This window comes from Sorex araneus, chromosome 4 (assembly GCF_027595985.1).
Source record: "Sorex araneus isolate mSorAra2 chromosome 4, mSorAra2.pri, whole genome shotgun sequence".
NCBI classification, from domain to species: Eukaryota; Metazoa; Chordata; class Mammalia; order Eulipotyphla; family Soricidae; genus Sorex; species Sorex araneus.
Window position 1 is genome coordinate 191,982,336 of NC_073305.1, and position 18,955 is coordinate 192,001,290.

General features: G+C 47.0%; 1 protein-coding gene and 1 pseudogene across 2 annotated transcripts in view; one reads left to right on the forward strand and one right to left on the reverse strand.

The window, feature by feature from the left end:
• MAD1L1 (mitotic arrest deficient 1 like 1) overlaps window positions 1-18,955 on the reverse strand; it is a 241,059-nt gene that overhangs the window by 175,358 nt on the left and 46,746 nt on the right. The window lies entirely within an intron of this gene.
• Window positions 1,252-2,268, forward strand: LOC105943309 (atypical kinase COQ8A, mitochondrial-like; annotated as a pseudogene).

An 18,955-nucleotide genomic window follows, 5' to 3' on the forward strand; every position in this document is an offset into this window, starting at 1 on the left:
GAAACGCCCCCCTCCACTCCCAAGCTGGCTCAGAACAGGACTGGGCCTCTTCCCTCCAGCTCTTCAGTTTTCCATTAGCTTGGCTGCCACACCCACAAACTGCCCTCAGCACCATGTAATCTCACCAATGGCCAAGATCCAGAGACTATGATATGAAATAAAGCTCCCGGAAAAGAGTGACACGAATGCAAATGAGGCTTCGTGACCTTGCCACCTGTGAGCATAGATGGGGTAGTGACTCGACACCTCAGTTCTCACTCTGACAACCAGCACCTGCCAGAGCCTCCGAGGGAGGGAACTGAGAAAGAAGCAGCAGCATCTCAGCTACCCTGAGAGCAAGGAAGCCACTAGCTGGAGCTCAGCAGTGCTTCCTGGGCCTGCCCAGCTAGACACAGTCTATCCCGGTGGGTGAACATCTTCGGAGCACAGAGGTTTCTCCACATCCTCCCCCACATCCACCATCTTCCCCCCTGCCTCTCTTTATAGGCTCTCTGAAGACTGTCGATCCTAGAATTCCTCTAGTTTGCCAGGTAGAATTCTAATAATTCCAGACTCCAGAATGCACTGTCTTCAGGATCCCACACCACCAAGGAGGACTGACTCAGTTTAGTTGTTTTTTTGGTTTTTTTTTCTTTTTCTTTTTATGTTTTTAGGAGTGACTAAGTTCTGGCTATGTATCATCTGTTTTTACCCTTCCAGAAGCTTTCAGGATCAGCTAGAATTCTAAATTTTCACAGGAATAAGCTGAAGGAAGATATATCCACCAGGCAGGCTCTTGGTAAATTCTCTGTATGGAATGTTCTTTGGTTCTGGGTTTGTTTGGAACTATCTTATCAGAATCATCTTCCCACCACTCGTCAATTTTTTGGACAACTTCCACATAGCCCAACTCTGCGATTTTACTATGTGTTCACTGTTCTGAATCTTCCTTCATTTTTATAGGAGGTTCAACTTTCAGAGCCCTTACATTAATTTTGTTTGCCCACATCTACTCACAAAGATCTTGTTCATTGCATGTCCATCGACAGAAATCTTATCCTTGTTTCAGATTAAAATATGTACCCTGGGGACTGGAGCGATAGTAGAGAGAGTAGGGTGCTTGTCTTGCATGCGGCTGACCCAAGTTCGATCCCCAGCATCCCATATGGTCTCCCCAGCACTGCCAAGAGTAATTCCTGAGAGCAGAGCCAGGAGTAACTCCTGAACATCGCTGGGAGTGACCCAAAAAGCAAAAATAAAATGAAATAAAATATGTACCCTTTGACGAAAACCCTCAACAATGACCTGGGGCCCAACTGGCGAGAGCAGCTGGAGTCCTTCGAGGAGCAGCCTTTTGCCGCTGCCTCCATTGGCCAGGTGCACCTGGCCTGCATGAAGGATGGCCGTGAGATAGCCATGAAGATCCAGTATCCAGGTGTGGCCCAGAGCATCAACAGTGACGTCAACAACCTCATGGCAGTGCTGAACATGGGCAACGTGCTTCCCGAAGGCCTGTCCCCTCACCTGATTGATGTGCTGCAGCGGGAGCTGGTCCTAAAGTGTGACTACCATCTCGAGGCCACCTGTGCCCGTAAGTTCAGGGAGCTACTGAAGGAGCACCCCTTCTTCTGTGTGCCTGCGATTGTGGACGAGCTGTGCAGCCCCCACATGCTCACCACTGAACTAGTGTTAGGCTTCCCGCTGGACCAGGCGCCGAAGATCTGAGCCAGGAGGTCCACAACGAGATCTGCTACAATATCCTGGTATTGTGCCTGTAGGAGCTGTTCGAATTCCACTTCATGCAGACAGACCCCAACTGGGCCAACTTCTACGACCCTCAGCAGCATAAGGTGGCTGTGCTGGACTTTGGGGCAACACAAGAGTATGATAGCGCCTTCACAGACCTCTACATTCAGATCATCAGGGCTGCAGCTGACAGGGACCGGGAGGCCATGCTGCAGAAATCCAGAGATGAGGTTCCTCACCAGCTACGAGGTCAAGGTCATGGAAGATGCCCACTTGATGCCATCCTCATCCTAGGAGAGGCCTTTGCCTCAGAGGAGCCCTTTGACTTTGGCAACCAGACCACCAATGAGAAGATCCACAATCTGATCCCCATCATGCTGAAACACCGGCTCGTTCCCCTCTCCGGAGGAGACCTACTCCCTGCATAGGAAGATGGGTGGCTCCTTCCTTATCTGCTCCAAGCTGAAGGCGCGCTTCTCCTATAAAGCCATGTTCAAGGAGGCCTACAGCAACTACTGCAAGCGGCAGGCCGAGTGGCAGTAGCGGGGACTCCCCTGCACAGACTGAAACCTGTGCTATCCAGTCCCTTTATCCTGAGTGGCAAGGCGGGCTCTGACTGGGCAGACGGGGATGCTGCTGGGAGCCGCTTGCTGGTGTGTGCATGGTTTTCAGGACTAATGTTTTGGGCTGAGTAATGTAAATGTAAATGTAAATGTAATGTAAACTTCTCCTTCTGGGCTGGAGCACAGTAGATAGCACAGCAGGTAGGGCATTTGCCTTGCATGCCGCCTACCAGGTTTGATTCCTCCACCCCTCTGGGAGAGCCCTGCAAGCTACTGAAAGTATCTTGCCCCCACAGCAGAGTCTGGCAAGCTACCCGTGGAGTATTCCATATGCCAAAAGCAGTAACAAGTCTCACAATAGAGATGTTACTGGTGCCCGCTCGAGCAAATCGATGAGCAACGGGATGACAGTGACAGTATACTTGGGGCTAGAGCGATAGCACAGAAGGTAGGGCATTTGCCTTGCACGTGGCAGACCCAAGTTCTATTCCAGCATCCCATATGGTCTCCTGAGCACCACCAGGAGTAATTCCTGAGTACATGAGCCAGGAGTAACCCCTGTACATTGCTTGGTGTGACCCAAAAAGCAAAAAAAAAAAAAAAAAAAAAAATAACCTCTCTCCAGTTAGATAGGATAGCTGTTGGATATCATTGGTTTGTCCTTTCCCCCTTGCCACTAGGAGCTTAGGTTTATCAGTCACACCCATCAAAGTGCTCCCATTCCTTTGTTTATCTGTAACCAATTCTACCAGTTTATCTGCTCTTCCTCTAATCAAACTCTGTTAATTGGTAAGGTCAGAACTTCCTAGGACACTGAATATTGTAACATTGCCTTTCTCTCCTCTTTATGCCTTTTGAATAATTTACTTTAAAGCTATGTCTTTTTTGTATAGACACAAGAAGACAATATTATGTTTTTATAACTTAAGACTTAATTGGCCTCGAATATTATTCCCTTCTGGGCATCTGCTTTCTCCACTTAAGCCTCAGTTGCCCTCAGTTCCTAACACCCCAAAGTAGGGTCCCCGACGTGGGACGGGAAGGATCCAGGGCAAGCGGTGAGTTATGTGCTACCCTGGCATCGAGATGGGCCTGGCCAAAGTGCCTAATTCTTAACTATAAGTTAAGAGCTTGATCATAGACAAATGCTGTCATGATCCAATAGTAATTATGAGACTGGGACCCTGCCAGGGATAGGAAAGACTGATCTGGCCTGAGCACTGTAGTCTGAGATTGAGATGGCCCTAGGAGAGCAATTCTATAAGCTTTACTGCATCTCTTATTGTGTCCATACAAAATAATTAATATTATGAATTCTTATATGTTTGCTGGCTGAGGAGAAGAGAAACACATTCGTGGGACTCTGCCCTTGGGTGGATCCTCCTGCTGAAAGAGAATTAAGTCCTAGAAGAAGCATCCCCTGAGGGAAAAGAACCTTACCCTATTGCTGACCACACCTATGTGTATGCCCCAACCCCCTCATGCTGTGGAGATTTAACTAGGCTGTAAGAGTGGGTTGGGGGCCAGATCCACAGAGCCAGATCCACGGGGTGAGATCCATGGGGGCCAGGTCCACGGGGGCCAGATCCACAGATCGAGAGAGAGACCGAGAGCCGGGAGAGAGGAAGAGAGAGAGAGAATGAAGTAGGATGGGGGAGAAAGAAGCAGGAGGAGAATCAGAGGAGAATGGAGATGGACATGAAATAAACCGATCGAGCAACCAGTTTGGCCTTCTTCCTTCCTTCAACTGCCTCGCCGCCTGCGCGCCCTTTCTTTTTATTTTTATACAGATAGCCTCCAAAACACGAGACAGTAAGTGCTGATAGGGGTGTGGGAAAAAGGGAGCCTCGTGCACAGCTGCTAGGTATGTAAACTAGTACAATCACATGGAAAACAGTACAAAGGTTCCACAAACTAAAGCAGAGTGACCTTATTACCCACCAGTTGCACTTATGGGTATTTATCTGAAAGGGGAAAAAAAAACCCTCACTACATCAAAAAGATCCCTGTAGCCCCATGTTCACCCAGCATTCCCAAGAGCCAAGACACAGAGAGAGACAAATTAAGAGTCCATAGATAGAAAATGGATAAAGGGGGGCTGGAGAGATAGCACAGCGGGTAGGGCGTTTGCCTTGCACGCGGCCGACCCGGGTTCAAATCCCAGCATCCCATATGGTCCCCTGAGCACCGTCAGGGGTAATTCCTGAGTGCAGAGCCAGGAGTAACCTCTGAGCATCGCCAGGTGTGACCCAAAAAGCAAAAAAAAAAAAAAAAAAAAAAAAAGAAAATGGATAAAGATGTAGTGTAAATAGAAAAGTAATATGATTCAGGCACAAAAAGATAAGCCTGCAAGCAAAGTTCTGAAGTTACAGACAAAAATAGATGGACAGTTCTGTATGTTTCAGCTTTCAAATACAATGGTGCTGGTGTCTCCTTGCACCCTTCCCCAATTCAAAGAAGCATTTGCCCATAAAAGAACATTTTTCACTGCTGTACGTGGTCTCCAGAAGAAAGAAAAGTAGACCAGTGTTCTCAATTCACCAGCTTTCTCTTGTCTGCTTGACTTTCACCCTAATCAATATAGATACAATCAACTTAGTCTGGAAAATTACTGGCATTTACCCATCAGCCATATGCTCCAGGTTGGTTTAAAATCTGCCTAATGAAGGGTCAGACTGTACTGAACCAAGCTCAGGAGTTCAGCAGCTCAACAAGGCTCATCTTTCTACTTTCAATCCTGGCTCCATCACACAATTTTCAAAAAAATCTGCAAGCATAAAAAATAATCCCCATGGGTGACAGGAGGGATACTGGGGACATTGGTGGTAGAAAATGTACATTGGTGGAGGGATGGGTGTTCAATCATTGTATGACCAAAATTCAATCATAAAAGCTTTGTTAACTGTATCTCACAGTGATTCAATATAAAAAAAAATAATAATCAAAAACTCACTGTCACTGTCACTGTCATCCCATTGCTCATCGATTTGCTCAAGCAGGCACCAGTAACGTCTCCATTGTGAGACCTTGTTGTTACTGTTTTTGTCATATTGAATACACCATGGGTAGCTTGCCAGGGCCTGCCATGCGAGCAAGATACTCTCGGTAGCTTGCCGGGCTCTCCGAGAGGGGTGGAAAAATAGAACCCGGGTCGACTGCATGTAAGGCAAACGCTCTACCTGCTGTGCTATCACTACAGCCCAAATAAAAACTCAGGAAAGGAATAATAGTAAAAGCAGATGGGGAAAAAGAAGACAACAGAATCAACTAACTTTAAAACAATTTAAATTACTAAGCTGGAGAATGAGTTCAATGGGCTGAGTGCATGCTTTGCACAAAAGAAGTCTTCCCTGGCACCACATGGTCCCAAGTGCCGCTAGGAGTAACCCCACAGCACCAGGGGTTACTCCTGAGTACCACCAGATATTGCTTCAAAACCAAGACAAGTTTAATAAAGCAGACAGCTGAAGAAAGATTACATATTGAAATATGAAAATGTAATACAATAGGGTACAAAGATAATGGTTATAAGTATTCTTCATTAAATAAATGAGAAGTTTTAACACTGAAAGGGGAAAAAAAAGAAACAGACATCTAAAGACAGACTAAATAAAGGAGGGACTGAGCCGGAAAGATCAAGAGTACAGGTGTTAAGGCACTTGCCTGGCGATGCAGTCAATGCTGGTTTTATCCCTAGCAAACCAGAAGGTAGCTGAACACCACCTGCAGCGCTTGAACATAGAGCCAGGAATTTCCTCTGAGTACCTATGGGTGTGCCCCCACTACGCCCCTGGCCCCAAAAAGACAATAAACTTAAGAATGCAAAAGAAACTGTCAAGATGTTACTTCTTGGGGCTGGAGCAATAGGACAGCAGAGTGGCTTGGACATTTGCCTTCCACACACTCGCCCCAGGTTCAATTCCAGCACCTCATATGATCCCCCAGGCCCAGAGTAAGCCCTGCGCACAGCTGGCTGTGGCCCCCAAACAAAAGAGGAATGGTTACTTCTAATTAGTAATCCTGGGTGGAGAGGACGGTATTTCTTGTTTTCAAGTTACACCTTAATCATTTTGACAAAGTATTTATAATATTTTGAATGATACAGAAAAATCTCTGCACGGTGAAAAAAAGGGCCATTATTTTCATTCTGTTTTTTGTTTTTTCCAGGGGGTAGGGGAATGTCACACTGGCTGGTGGTCAGAACTTACTTCTGGCTCTCCACCCAGAAATCACTCCTGGAGGGCTCAGAAGACCATGTGCCAGGGATTCATGGTCTACTCACAGTCCTACCACTCTGGCCAACTGGTCTCTATATTCTTTAAACTTTCTACATTGGAGGTCAGAGTATTCAGAGGTACAGGCTTTGCATGCTCAAGTACTCAAGTACTCAAGCCCCAGAACTGCATGTACCCCCTGAGCCACTGTCGTCCTCAATGTCACTGGCGAGAGCAGTGCAGCCTCACCAGGTTCTAGAACCGACTACCTGACTCCGATTGCCAAGTCATGCCAGGAACAGGCACTGGGTCCATCAGCACTGCTGGGAGTCTCCTACCCACAAAAACATAGCACCTGTGAAAAAACCTACAACAAAATTATTATTATTATTATTATTTTTGCTTTTTGGGCCACACCTGACGATGCTCAGGGGTTACTCCTGGCTCTGCACTCAGGAATCACCCCTGGCAGTGCTCAGGGGACCATATGGGATGCTGGGAATTGAACCCAGGTCACCTAGCATGCAAGGCAAATGCCCTACCCGCTGTGCTATCGCTCCAGCCCCCAACAAATTATTTTAATTGCATATCATGAGATACATAGTTAAAGTTTTTCTGATTTTCAGTCATACAATGTTTTAATACCCATCCCTTTACCAGTCCACATCCCCCTCCACCCCACCACCTCTAGGGCAGATACTTTTCTTCTCTTTTTTTGTGTTTCCTTTTTAGCATTGTAGTTACCTGTTACTGAGAGAGTATCCCTCCTTTCTTGTCCAGATTGATCATTTCCAACTATCACTGTCACAGTGGTCTCTTCTCTGTCCTAATTGCCCTCTCCCTCACTTGTGGCAAGCTTCCTACCATGAACCAGTCCTCCTGGCCCTCATTCCTACTGTCTTTGGGTATTAGTTTCACGTTATATTATTTGGGGCTGGAGCACAGCGGGTAGGGCGTTTGCCCTGCACACAGCCGACCTGGGTTTGATTCCTCCATCCTTCTCAGAGAGCCCGGCAAGCTACCGAGAGTATCCCGCCCACACGGCAGAGCCTGGCAAGCTCCCGGTGGCGTATTCGATATGCCAAAAACAGTAATATCAAGTCTCGCAATGGAGACGTTATTGGTGTCTGCTCAAGCAAATCGATGAACAACAGGACAATAGTGCTATAGTATGTTATTTGTATATCCCCACAAATGAGTGTGATCATTCTATGTCTGTCCCTTTTCTTCTGACTCATTTCACACATCATGATACTCTCCACGTCCATCCATGTATAAGCAGATTTCATGACTTTCTTTTTCCTAATGACTGCATAGTGTTCCGTGGTATAGCTGTACCATAGTTTCTTTATCCACTCATCTGTTCTCAGACACTATGGTTGTTTCCAGATTCTGGCTATTGTGTATAGGAGTGCAGATGGCTTTTCTTGTGTTTTGGACCCCCACCGCCCTCGGGTATATTCCCAGGAATGGTATTGCTGGGTCACATGAAACCTCAATTTCTAATTTTTTGAGAAGTGTCCATTTGTTTTCCAAAAGGCTGAACCAGCTGACATTCCCACCAGCAGTGAATGAGAGTCTCTTTCTCCCTGCATCTGTCCTGGCACTGGTTGTTCTTGTTCTTTCAAATCCCTGTGGAGATGGTATCTCATTGTATAACTAAATTTTTACCTGTGAAACACTGAGCCTTTTCCCCTAAGATCAACCAAACAGTAGTCTGTCATCACCAGAGTCATTTAACACTGCACACAAATCCTAATCAATTAGCAGCAAAAGACTGCATGGAAGTCAACTGTCAGGCGAGAGCAATAGTACGGAGAGCAATAGTAAGTATGGCTTGCCTTGTGCACAGCCAACCTGGGTTTAATACCTCTGCACCACATATGGTCCACCAAGCCCCGCCAGGAGTGATCCCTGAGCGCAGAGCCAGAAGTAAGCCCTAATCACAAAGTAAACTGGGTTTTTCCCTTTGGTTTTTGGACCACATCTGGCTGTGTTCAGGTCTACTCCTGGCTCTGTACTCAGGGATCACTCCTGGCAGGGTTTGGGGGACCATATGGAGTGCCAGAGATCAAATCTGTGTCAGTTACATGCAAGAAAAGTGCCCTATCCATTTGCTATCTCCTGAGTGCCAAGAAGTAAACTGTCTTTATTTGCAAATAGCACTATATTATTACAAAGAGTTTATTTTACATAAAATAATGACTAAGATATATAAAATGCACTATTACTAAAAATTAGTCACATCCAAGATACAAAGTCAATTCTAAGAGCAAATACTGGAAATATATATATTTTTAGTTCATCCTCAAAATAGCTTTAAGAATATAAATGTTAGGATTTAATTTGTTAAAAGATATGCAAGGACTCTTTTATAAAAAGATATGCTAGAAATAACTGCTTGCTTGGTGAGTTGCCTGGCAAGAGATGTCAAACCAGAACTGCCCAGAATTCTGAGAGTTGAATCTTAAGTAAAATGTTATTAATAAGCATATCTTGGCAACTGCATCCTTCAATGGAAGTCCCTGGAGGTTTGTGAGAGCATCTACATTCCACAGTGTTTCTGCCTCAGGAGAAGTACTGATCAAAACTCCACTTCAAAATTTTGGCAAGTGTTTCTGTATCAGAGACCTACCTACAAGTACTCTGCCTGATGTCTGGGGAATAAACATGGGGGTTAACTGTCATGGGTTCGGCTATTATTCAAAGTTATTGGGAGTGGAGAGATAGTACAGTGGTAAGATAGTACAGTTTGCCTTACACAGTCAACCTGGGATCAATCTCCGGCATCCCATATGGGCCCCAGAGTACCGCCAGGAGTGATTCGTGAGTGCAAAGCCAGGAGTAACCCCGGAGCATTGCTGAGTGTGACCCCAAAACAAAAAACAAAGTCAAAAAACAAAGTCAAAATGGTCTCTCCCTCCCTCCCTCCCTCCCCCCCGCCCTCTCTCTCTCTCTCTCTCTCTCTCTCTCTCTCTCTCTCTCCAACACCCATTGATGCTCTGAGGATCAAACCCGGATCAGTCACATGCACTCAGGGGTCATCAGTTATGCCAGCACAGGGAGGTGAGTCTCTCAACCTCGTCAGTTACAGAGCAGGACCTCACAGGGCAAAACCCATTACCCATTTACACGAAAGTGATGGGCAAAAGAGCGACATTTTACTGTGTCCATTTGTGAATCCTGTTGTTAAGACCTGTATTTTGCATACTAAAGGAAACTGAAAACTTACTATTCTTTTTTCATGAGCTGCATAAACTATTCTACTCAACATTTCATTGAATCCAGATTTGACAAAAATGAAATTGAGAAATATTTGAGAAATATTATTATTCTCATATAATAGCTCACCTCCCCCAGCTCAGAAACGCTCACCAAGTCTCCTAACTCCTCACAGTAATACAGTGATCTGCACAAGTTCAACAAGAACTTTTGGCCTGTTTAAGATCTAACTGGCAAGTCATACAAGGGACACCTTCAACACTGCCTCCATCACGAAGCACAGCAAGATCAGGAGTGGCTGCTGCACTTGAGTTATGACCTGTGACATCAAGGGAAAAGTCACTGCAGGAAAGACAAGCAGCATCATTTCTGGAGAACTCAAGAACTGACATAGATAGTTGGGGACATAGAACGGAGGTAAGCCTTGCTGGCAGCTACAGCAGCGACCCTGGCGTGAACCTCCGGTCCCCTGAGCACTGCCAGAGGTCCCTCCTGAGCACAGAGCCAGGAATAGCCCCTGGGCACTGCTGAGTATGTCCCATCCTTCCTCCCCACACACACGTCCCCAGCCAAAAAAAAGAAAACATTCTGGAATCAGAGACCAAACAGGTCTATAATCAAGAATAAACTGAGAAGCACAAATATTACATTTTAAAACACTATTTTATGCAATGTGAATTAGATTTCAACAATTTTTTTAACTTTTTTTTGTTGGGGGTTATACCTGGTGACGATGCTCAAGGGTTACTCCTGGCTCTTAAACAGCCAAAAGTTAGGTATGTGGGAAGCACATCCACAAACCACCTTTGTCTCAACTACACAAGCTCATTTATCAGCTTTGCTTGAGACATAAATAAATCTCAAGAAAGAGACCAAAACCAGGTCTCTTTTTTAAGACCAAAACTTAAACACATTAATGGTCATGATCCAGACTCAAAAATAAACTCTCGGAAGAAATTCCAAAGCCACATAGACGTCTCCCCATCCCGGCCATGCTGATTTCACCAGGGCACCTCAAAGGGGGGTTGGTGTGTCCCTCTGCCTGCCCCAAATGAATCCTGGCAGTCACAAACCTCGAGAACCCAACTGCCTCCAGGCTCATGGCTGATCTTCACAGGCTTGTCCGGAGCCCCCCACACATGAGAATGAACCCATTGAAAACCCCAGGTATGTGATACTCATGACTAAAAATGCCAGGCTTCACGGAGTCGGGGATGAGCCCCCCCACCCTCCCACCCCACCCCCCCCCCGCTTCGGCTATGCTGGCAGTCACACCCACCAACTGCCTCCAGGCGCCATTTAGGAGTATCAACAGCCATGTTTCAGAGACTCACAAGTGAGTCTCAGAACAGAGTCTCTGGACCCCAAGGATTTAAAATTTTAGAGTTCCAGGAGCGCATGGTTGTGTGACTTCTCATACTGTTCATAACAAGCAATACAAAATAAATTATTTATAATCTGCCTATGGACTTGAGCAATAGCACAGCAGGTAGGCCGTTCGTCTTGCACGTGGCCAACCCGGGTTCGATTCCCCCATCCCTCTCTGAGAGCCTGGAAAGCTACCGAGAGTATCCCACCTGCAAAGCAGAGCCTGGCAAGCTCCCCATGACGTATTCAATATGCCAAAAACAGTAACAACAAGTCTCACAATTGAGACATGACTGGTGCCTGCTCGAGCAAATTGATGAACAATGGGAAGACAGTGCTACAGTGCTATAATCTGCCTATGGGGCAGGCTAGGGTGGTGGTGGGAAAATTAGAAATAATGGTGGTGGGAAGGTTTAACAGTGGTGGGATTGGTGTTGAAATACTCAATGCAAACAATTATTGTGTTATTCTTTATTTTATAAATAGTTTCATAAATTTACTTTATGAAAATAAAATTAAAAATTAAGAGTCCCACTCCCAAAAATAGAAAATCAAAAGAAAAAAAAAGCAGTAAAATTCTTCAAAAGATATACAACAAATACTTGCCAGAAAACACATCCAAAACCAACAAAAAGGATTCAACATAATAGCCCATGAACTATCTTTTACTGCCTTCTCTTACAGCATTTCTGGGGACTGAACTAAGGGCCTCACATAGGCAAGTGCTCAACAACTGGATAACATTCTGAGCCAAGAAATAATCATTAAAGGAGTCTGAGTATACAACTCAGAGGCACAGTATATGTCTTATAAATGAGAGGTTCAGGGTTCAATCCTTGGCACCACAAAAATAAACAGGAAGATAAATTCTCCAAACTGCTATTGAATTTGTTGCCTAAAAATCTTATGGGGTTAGGGAGAGATAGCTCAGCAGTATAGAATTTGCCTTGACTGCATGAGGTGATGGTTTTAATCCATGGTAACACAAACACACATACACACACACACACACACACACACACACACACACACACACACTGACACATGCTGGAATAATTTTTTTTTTTCTTTTTGGGTTACAGCCAGCAATGCTCAGGGGTTACTCCTGGCTCGGCACTCAGGAATTACTCCTGGTGGTGCTCGGGGGACCACATGGGATGCTGGAAATCGAACCCGGGTCGGTCACTTGCAAGGCAAATGCTCTCCCCTGCCGTTCTATCACTCCAGCCCCTGGAACCAAACTAATATCCAAAAATAGATAAACAGAGGGATATTTGTATCATGGACTATTGTTCCATAAAAAAAGAGAACTAGGGGCTGGAGTGATAGCACAGCGGGTAGGGCGTTTGCCTTGCATGCGGTTGACCAGGTTCGATTCCCAGCATCCCATATGGTCCCCCAGCACCACCAGGAGTAATTCCTGAGTGTAGAGTCAGGAGTAACCCCGGTGCATCGCTGGGTGTGACCCGAAAAGCAAAAAAAAAAAAAAAGAGAGAGAGAGAGAGAGAACTAGTGATAAGCCCAAAACACTGTTCACTCAGAAATGTGGCGCTGAGCACAAGCAGGGCCAGGAGTCTCGGGGAAATAATAAAGCAAGACAGATTCCACCTTTGCAGAGGCACTCACAAGAGAACTAGGTCTCTAACCTCTGCCCGGGGCAAGAGGAGACTGCAATTACAGAGTAAACAATTTAAACAACTCCATTTATTTACAATGTAAGCACAGATGAAACTGATCTATGACAGCAGAAAGGGGAACAGTGGTTGTCTCCTGGGGATAGGAATTGATTAGAAGAGACAAGATACTTTCTGAGATTGTAGAAACTTTCAGCAATTGACTAAAACTGAACAAGCAGTAATTGTTCAAACTGTCCATTTCACTGTATGTAATCATTATCTCAATTGAAAACTTAAAGAGGTGTTGAAAAGGTTTCTTTTTCTTTTTGAAGATCATACCCAAAGCCACTATTAAGACAGGGAACTAGATCCAGCAAAACGGGCCCTGACAACACCAGGACAAACCCTCGAAGAGCAGGGGAGGGTTGAGTCGGGCTGGGCGAGACAGACCCTTTAGCCAGCCCCATGCCAGGGCTCTTCACGAGGACTCCACCAGCTGCACGTCTTTCGCTGTGACACAATGCACTGACTGAATGTACAAGTAGACGAAAACAGTTTTTCTGAGCAGACAGGCAGATGACCTAAACTTAGGCCAGAGGTGTGATTTGCCAGTCTTCCTCGATGCTCTGCTAACGGGACCTCCCCCTCCTCTTGACTGGTTAAACAAAGGATTTCCGTTCAGTGGACTACTGCTCCATGAAAAAATCGAACTGGGACAAGCCCAAAACACTGTTAACTCAGCTTAAACAATCGCTCCTTCTTCACTGTTCACTCCTGTGTCCCGCCACCCCATTTATGCAACTTTTACCTGTGGCCCCGTGGGAGTCTTATGGCCCCCAGCTGAGAAAACCTGATCTAGACTACCTACCTCTAGAAGTTGAAAGATGCCATATGAGCTAAATGTACCAAAGAAAACCGTCCTTTCTGGAACCGCAGTATTTCTCAAGAAAAAGTTAACCCTCTGAAAAGCCCTTCTTTCTCTCAATTTCCACATGGTAAGAGTTTGACTGTCTTTGAGAATATGAACGTAATCCAGAATCAGGAGGGAGGCATCTTACCAATCAGGAAATTTCTACCTGGGGCCGAAGGGGGAGGCCCCAGAGTGGTAATCACCTTCCCTCTCCTCCATCCACTCAGGAACACACCTGTACTTCAGAGAAGCCAGTGACCACCTGGATAGTGGAGCAGCAAAGAACAGAGGAGATGAGAACCAAGCTCAATCTGTTGAAGAACTGATTCTCCAAGGAATAAAGTTTTCTAAAAATTCATTTTAAGGAAGGAAGGGGAGAAGGTAGCTTTTCTCCGATACCTCCCTTGCTCCTAGACTAACATCATGCCCCAAGGAAATGATAGAAAAGGATATCATTAATAAATGTACTTCAACTTTCTCTTCAATGGTGCTGAAAAGTATATGCAAATCCATCCATAATTATGTTTAAAAATTCCATTTCATGGAATAATCAGACTTCAAAAAACTCAATTTTAGTTTTAATCAGATTTTAACAAGGATATTAAGTCCATTTCGTATAGAAAAGAGGAAAACTGTGAATTTAACACAAAATGTATTCAAGCTTAGCCCTGGGAGATAATTAAATAAAATTAATTTGGCAAGGGTTGTCAGTAAATGGAAGCACTCCAAACCAAGGTTCATGTTTTTGATAGGAACCCAAGCAACTCCCTACTATACAAACAGACACAGGCCAAGGGAAAGAGGAGGAGCAGCCTGCTCACAGCGGCAGGAGACAACTCCTACCCAACCCTCAAAGTCACCAGGCCAGTTAAGACAGAAGGAAAAATGGTGGAGGCAACGCGCAAGAACCTAAGACCAGGGCTAGAGTAACAGTACAGTGGGGAGGGTATTTGCCTTGCCATACAGCAAACCTAGGTTCAATTCCTGGCACCCCATATGGTCCCCCAGCATCGCCAGGAGTAATTCCTGAGTGCAGAGCCAGGAGTAACCCCTGTGCATTGCCAAGTGTAGCGCAAAAAGTAAAAAAAAAAAATTAAAAAAACTAAGACCCAGGGCCCCCAGCTGGAGGCTGACAGACTTACAGGGAGAGAGCTGTGTGGGTCTGTATCTCTGCTCTCCACCAGCACAGGACTGATGCCTCTGGCCCAAGCACAGCTCTGGCCTGCCGCTACCTCCCCAAGGATAGCCCAGATGCCCAGAGCCCCCCAGCCTCTCAGCACCCAAAGCACAGCAATACTTTGTTGGGAAGCAGCGCTGCCTCGACCACACCAGAACTGGTCATCAAAGCCTGCGAATGAAACAGTCCTAAGCCCTACTCCAGAGTCTCTGTGATGAGAGAGGCGGCAAGACAGAAAGAGCATTTCATTCCAACCTCTGGAGTGGATCTGAAGGCTTGACTCTCCACCAGAATGCTACACTAAAGGATAAACAGATCCTCCAAACCATGCTGGCATTGACAACTGCCCTTTAGCAAGGTCACGTCCTGTGACCAGAATCTCCCAAGGTCATGTTCTGCATGTGACCACAGCCTCCAGGCCAGAAAGAATAAGGAATCCTGTGAGATCAGAAAGCAACATGAAGATCAAACTGCAGGGAAGAGCAAGCTCCTGGCTGCTTCCCGCCCCACCAGCTCTAAACAAAAGCTCTAAAGCGGGGTCAGGTCAGCACATGAGACTCAGGGGAAGGAGCCCACTTCCAGGCCTCCTGTGTGGGGAAGTTCCCACAGGACCAGAGGTCCCAGTTTAGTCCTTTAGAGAACTTGTCGCCCTATTCCACACCACAAAGGCAAAGCTAAGTGCCTGCAACCTAGATCTCTGGGCACCAAAGTCCTAAATAGGGCCTGGTCTTCCACTGAAAAAGTTTGTCAGCTTCTGTCCTAAATACCTCCCATGGCATGTACCAACAGCTTAGTCACAAAACTCAGGAGAAAAACCTTGACTACTAAATGGATGAAACAAAAGAGTGCATTTCTATCATGGAAAACCTTTCTATCCAAAAATCAAGCTTAGATAACTTAGTAACAACCCCTCCAGGGATATATACAAAACTTCAGCTCAGCTGGAATAAACAATAAAATCTGCCAAACCAAACGAAATTCCCCAAATAATTACTGGTGACTTTCTTCTCAACCAAGTCTAGTGAAAAACCAAATGTAATTTTCCTGTCAGAATTTTCTTTTAAAGGTGGGAGCCTTTGATTTCAAGGAGCCCCATCTAAACCCAGAGTGCTACAACTTGCTCATCCTAGATGAGTAATAACATGCGTTTTGTAATTGCGATCCTAATAAAAGTCAAAATACTCCCAGGACCTGACTGCAGTAAACTCTAGCAACACAGGAAAAGCATAAGCCAGGAAGAACAAATGGGAATATGGAGAATCGTGTCTAAACGTCCTCCACATAGACTCATAAACAATTCCTATCAGTTCAAAAGCAGACAAACAGCAGTGCTCTTACAAATTGGATGAGGTGGAAGCCAGCCCTCCCTGCTGTGGGAGGGCTGTTTGGTTCCACAAAACTGAAGAGTAGTTTGCACGTAATAAAAAATTAATTGCTAATCTTCTAACTCAGCCGCCTCCACGAACAAGATAGTATTGTGTTGCTGCCTCGGAAGCTAAGGCTTCCTCTCCTGAGTAATTCTTCTACTGCACCTCTCCAAGCCTATACCGCTGTTGCAGAAGAAACCCAGGACCTGCCAGAAGGTGTGCAGTCCTGAGCAAGGGCAGGCAGGCCGGCCATCCAGACAGCTGGCAGGCCCCTCTGCCAAGTTCAGCTGGGTGCCATCGGGTCTAAAAGAGCTTCCACCAGCTGATGGGCTCCCTGCCCATGATTGCCAAGAGCCGCTCTGGCTAAATGGATGGGCAGCTCCCCAACAGGAGCTGGTCAGTGCCAGGAGCATGCTGATCCACTCACAAAGACACAGGACCCATCTGCACAACACCATGCAGCCAACCAGATGGAGGGGACGCCCATAATGTGCTCCCGCAACGGGGCAATCCAACAGAGCACCACCTCTAAACACCCAGGAGCCCCTCTCAGAGCCTCTGGCCTCCATACCAAGTGCAAGCAACAGTAGGTCCTCCCTGGCGCAGTGAATGTTGGAGAGGAATGAATGAGACCCCCAGAGCACAACCCCAGCACATGAGACAGTGGGGGCCCACCTAATGCACTTCTTGCAAGCCAACCATTTCCAGGTGAAAGAGAACGTCAGGCCCTTCTACAACATTGCATCAACCCGGCAAACATACAAGGAAGGCGGGGCTCCAGACAACGGGGTCTCCCCCAGGTGCTTCCAGAGCTCCGCCCATACTGCCTTGAAGGGGCTCCCCTGGCCTCTCCACTGGGTCACACTGCTCACACACAGTGTGACAAGAAACCCTGTTCAAGCTCTGCCCAGAATTCGTCCATGTCCTCAAATGCATGTGCAAAGGATAAATGAGTGACTTCCCAAAGTCACAGTTTATCAACACACGTCAGGGGTGAGGAGACAGTTTGGCCTTGACCAGGAGATAGCTCCAGAAGTCCAAAAGTCCCCAGGCACTACCACAGACCATCCCAATCTGATGGGGACACAACACGCCTTCATCTGGGGGACAAAACACACCCATGCTGCCCCATAGGCGACAGTTTAGCAGCCAGCAGTGGGCACACTCGTCAGACATACAAACCACCCTGCAAAGCCTGCAGGGTAAGGACCATACTCTCCCTCAGGGAACTCAGGGGAGGAAGATGCTCGTCATAAAAAACACAGGACAGCCCCATCTGCCACCTGCAGGATCTCATGCCTGCTGATCTGCAATATCCACGAGCCCCTCCCCCTATCACCACCCCACCACACACACTGCCTAGAACCACCGCACTGCATGACACTTCATGCCAGCCAGTCCCTCTGGCTATGTGCATCTGCACAGACACTGCCCTGTCCAGAGCACCACCTGGCAGCCAGGGAAGGTCAGGCCATTCTGTCACACCTGTGTACGGCTCTGCTGGATCTGAGTCCTCAAAAATACCAGCTGGCCCAAAGCCACACCTGACCAGTTCTGACAAGACTCAGAAATAAGAGGGAGGAAAGACAGCAATGGGCAAAGAGGCCTGCAGGCAACTAGAACTCACACCCTCTCTTCTCATTTCTCCTAGTGGAACCAACTGAGACGCAGAGACAGCATCATCATCAGTGAACACCCACAGGAAGGACAAGTCAAAACTGAACAAAAACTCCACACGTGGCACAAGTCTCACATCACAGAGGACAGTGTCTGATGAGCAGCAGATCTTGGTCTCTCTACCCCCTGGGGATCAAGCCAGTTCCCCAGAGCCTCAGGATAACAGTTTCAATCTGGCACCCCGGCCTGCTCACAGAGCCCAGGGGTGGGCAGTGCTTTCTCCCTCTGGGCGATGTGGGCTCCTCGTGATAAAGATTTGAAAAGTCACCAGTATTCTGGCAGGTGGAGAGTCTGCTCCACAAGGCAAGGAGAAGGTCCCTCCAGGGCACTGCTGCAAGTTCCCAGGGGAGACCTAGTGTATGGCAGAAGCCCTAACCTCACAGGGACCCTCCAGGGTACAAACACAGCTTTCCAGCAGGCCCCACTGACCCCAGCTTCACAGACACACAGGCACAGGCCAAGCCCCCAACGTGCCCTCAGAGAGCCGAAGCCAGCACTTACACAATTGCCACAGGAAACAGATGATTCTAGGGAGATCCAGGTGGCCCTTATCACCGTTTCAGAGCAAGGGCTGCAAAATGTCAGCCAGTTCCCCACTGGCCAAGGACTCAGGGCCCTCTGCTCTGTGGGGTCCCTCTGGTGCACGTCGCAGGAGCTCTGTGCTCCAAGGGTACTGTGCCTCAATGGGCCTAGCATGCACCAATCCGATCACTCTGGCAATGTCCGAGAGATTGGGCGGGGCGGGGCGGATTGAGGGACGGTAGAAGGCCCAGGCTCTGGCACAGCAGACCTGCGAACGCAGCCTACTCCTCCTCCTGCACCACGTTAGGCCAGGAGCCCCAGCCCCACTGTCCACTCAGCCCCCCAGCCCGCCAGGCCATGATGTTAGTGAGTCAGACCTTAACCTTGTCTCCCGACCGTCAAGGCCAACAACTCCTTTTGGATAGTTCAATGACTCCAAACAGGAGCCCACCACCTCTCCTATCCAGATTCCAAACTTGAGCCAAACAAGCCAAACAGATCACTCAGAGGGCTGAGTGTGTGCTTCCCCCAGCCCGACACCAGGACTGCTCGGAGCAGCCCTGAGAACATGAGGAATGGCCCAAACACCCCCAC